The sequence below is a fragment of the Gavialis gangeticus genome, unplaced genomic scaffold, assembly GCF_001723915.1.
Source record: "Gavialis gangeticus isolate Ggan-Ray unplaced genomic scaffold, GavGan_comp1, whole genome shotgun sequence".
Classification (NCBI taxonomy): domain Eukaryota; kingdom Metazoa; phylum Chordata; order Crocodylia; family Gavialidae; genus Gavialis; species Gavialis gangeticus.
The window spans coordinates 781,754-785,389 of NW_017729016.1; the positions used below are offsets into that span (position 1 = coordinate 781,754).

A 3,636-nucleotide genomic window follows, 5' to 3' on the forward strand; every position below is an offset into this window, starting at 1 on the left:
CCCACACGCACTCAAAATTCTTTGTTTTTTTTAAGTGCATACATGTGGTGCATGCATGGGCTGTGACACCCTCCCGCCACCTCGGCCCCAGGTGTTGAGGCCAGCCACTACTCTCCCACGGCCAGCCTGGCTCAGGGTTTTGTTTACAATGGCCTCCTTCACCATGCCCTAGGTTGGAAAGGGGTGGTTTTCTGTCCACCTCCTTCCCCAGGGCCGGGAGAGCACTGGGATCTCTACCTCCATCAGCAGCATCCTCTCCCCAGCAGCTCGGAGAAAGCAATGACCAGACTCCGGCCTGCTTTCATCTTGGAGGTTCACATGGATGCTGAGAATTAACCATCCTGGAGTGTGGGGTAGTGAAAAAGCCCATTTCCCTAGGCAGGTTCTCACCCAGGTCCTGTTGCAAAGGGACGGGGAAGACCGTGCCCAGCCTAAATCCACCTGAAGGGCAAACTGGAGCTGGAGTGGGGGAAAAAAAGCTTCCATGACTGCTCTTCCCTCAAGCAAAGCAAGCAGCTGGCACCTGAGGACTAGGGCATGGTGTCAAAGGGTCTCTGCTCTGAGAGACATGGGATGAGACATTGAGACTGTGATACTCTCTGGCCCAGAAAGGGGACTGACTTGTGGGAGGTGATCTGCCTTCAGTCTGGGCAGTAACATGGAGGGCTGCAGAAGAGCAGCTGGTCAGTTCATCACCTCCTTTTCACAGCCCCGCTGCCTTCAATCAGCCTGGGACAGGGGAGGGGAAGGGATGATCGGAAACTCTGCTACACCTGGGGAGGGGAGGGAGTTTTCCATTCAGTCTCTTCTCTTGATGCATCTTTGACTCTGCCACGCATGGGGACGTTCCCCTGAGGGGAGAGGAGCAATAACAGGCTGATGGAGGAGCCAGCACTGGCAGGACTGGCCACTGCCCAGGGCTTTGCTTCTCCACCTCCTTGAGATTTCAGGTGGAGCCTGACAAGGCTCGGCAGCACCCTCAGCCAGTGGGGCACACAGGTGCCAAGAACCAGCCAAGCAGGATCTACCATCCCGGCCAAACGCAGACCCGCGCGCACTGTGCCAAGCAAAACAGCATGCCACGGCTCCTCGTGGTGTCCTGCCCCAGTGGGGAAGGGAGGAGGTCGTGCATCCTGTCCCGGTGGAGACGGAGAGGCCAGGCCGTAGCCCGAGCCAGCTCTTCCACTGGCTTGCAGAATCTTCTTCCCTTGTCCAGGCCTTGTATGGGGCTGCAGACAAGAATGGAGCATCGCCACAGGACTGGCGTGAGGGAGCCAGGCGACAAGTGCTAGGAAATAGCATCCCCTGACTCCTCTTCTGAAGTGCAGGCTGCTGCCACCACCTCACTAAACAGCCCAGGCCTGAGATTTCCACAGGCCTCAAAACCTGGTCTCGTTTTCTCCCTGCTCTGCTAGTGTCAGTGCTGTTCGTTGATGTGATGTTGGCAGGGAGGCCAGGCATCCAAGAGCTGTCTGCCCTGCGGGCAGGACCAGACCTTTGCCTTCCCTTTGTAGAGCAGAGGCAGAGGGGCTAAGGAGGGGAAGGTTCTACCTTGTTCTAGTTTTGTGTTACTCAGCAGAAGGAAAAGGTTATAACGTTGTTAATTGACAGGATTTTACCCCTTTATTCCATAGCAGTGTGGTGCTAGAAGACCCAAAATGCAGCCAAAGCCGCATTGACTGCATTTATAGCCAACATTTTCAGGAGGTAGAAAAGATTTCGGAGAAACGGGACTGCCTTCCTAATTTCAGGGGATGTTAGTGTTGTTTCAGGCAGCTAGGCCAGTTCTGTATGGGATGCAGCAGCCTCGGAGCTCTCCGATAACTGAACAGGTGATAATGACAGCTGGACAGTCGCTGAAATTAGGGGAGTTTCAGGCGATTTGTAATGAAAGCTGGAGCATGTCGCCTGTACGCCATATCTAAATTCAGCCTTGGTTTGGTAGGGACCCAGAACGACCATCTGATTGCTGTGCGGAGAGCTAAATGAGAGTGGATCTCAGCTCTATTTCTAGATCCTGAGCCAAGTTGCAGGGTGATGCATGGAAAGACTTGTTGGTTTCAGAGGACTCTGGCTCAGTGCTGGCAGGGGACAGGTGTCTGCATTGCTGACGACTCAACCAGGGTTATTGCTGGCAGAGCATTCAGCGACAGTCGGCACGAAGGCTGATTGTCCTCCTCTGGGGACATGGCTCCATCAGGACCTACCCCATTGCTGTCCAGACTGCATCGCTTCTGTTGGACTTCCAACATCATGGCCTTCGGCTTAGCACCTTTCACCTGCTGTTCATTCACCCCCGTTTGTTAAGCACAAGAAGTTGAAATATCAGTCATGTTTTGGGTGCTGATGCCCGAGTGAAAATTTCCCACGCCATCTCCCAGGCTTCATCGTCTGCCTTCCACACACAACATGCTTAGTTGGAAATGTCCTTCAGACTTGTCACAGCATCAGTTTCCATCATCACGGGCCTTTCCTACACCTAAGGAGGCGGATGAATGCAGCAGAAATGCCTCCGATTTGTGCTGGCCGTGGTGGTGCAGTGTTGCAGCCTGCCCGAACTTCTCCATATTTCTCACGTATGGCAGCTTCATCTGCTGCTCCCAGGGGTAGAGAATGAGGCCAGGCAGTCAAAAGGAATCGAAGATGGGGAACATTTGGCCTAAAGAAGGATGAGTTTTGCACGTGTCATAGCTGTGTAAAGTTGAGCTGCTGCCTCTGAAGGTCCAGGTGTTTTGGTGAGTCCCTTCCCCCTCTTCTGCAAGCTGAAGGTGGAAACGGGGTAGCTTGTTTTAGATCTGGTTGTGTGGCTACCTCAGAGAAGCAAAATGCTAGGGCAAGGCCAGCACCGCAGACCTCATCCCTCCTCTTTTTTTATTCTCTCTCTTTGTATTAACTTCTACGTGTGTCCAGCTTCCAGAAATACAGTTGTCTCCTGCCTGAAGGATTCTGATGCTGCCGTCTCACGTGGGAAGCACAGGAGCAGAGGTTGAAAGCGGAGTCCTTCGTGCTATTTCAAAGGGAACCGCGTGCCTCCTAGATCAGACCAAGGTTGGCCGTCCCTGCCTTAAAACAAGCGCAGTACGTGATATTGCCGCTGTTTCACTCTGAGGTGCTACGATCATTTCAGTTTCTGACGTGATGGAGATGTTCAATAGTGTTGTGCCCCACAGTTTTACTGCTGTATCCCCTTCCCCGTCACCACTACCACTGTCCCTTCATTTCCTGTATTATCTGATGTTTGGTGAATAGCAATACCTGTGTGTCAAGGCAGGTCAGCCGTGATGCTGCAATCCTCCATGCTACCGTAACCCATCGTTGCCAGTCTGATGTGACCACCGAGTCCCTGGCGAGGGAGGGCTCTCCCCAAACCACTTCCATCACCCATCCTTTCCTAGCTCATCTCAGTGGAAAGGCATCTCCTGTGCAGTTGCTGAGGCCCTAAATATCGTGGGACGTTCTGCAGCGCTGCCTGGCCTTGGCGCGCGGCCTGCGAGGCTGGGGACAGCAGAGGGGAAGGGGCTTCGTTGCATATTGAGGTCACAAAGCTCACTTGAATTAAAGACCTTGGGGAAACTATAGGTCATGTAACCTACTTCTCCAAAAACCAACTTGAAGCTCCCTCTTTCTTGTATGGCC

General features: G+C 53.3%; 1 long non-coding RNA gene across 1 annotated transcript in view; it reads left to right on the top strand.

Moving 5' to 3' along the window:
• The first annotated feature begins 6 nt into the window (after positions 1-6).
• The window catches only part of LOC109294333, an 8,965-nt gene continuing 5,335 nt past the window's right edge, over positions 7-3,636 (top strand). Inside the window, exon 1 of the long non-coding RNA XR_002096502.1 lies at positions 7-3,536. This is a non-coding gene — a long non-coding RNA (uncharacterized LOC109294333). The remainder of the gene's footprint in view (positions 3,537-3,636) is intronic.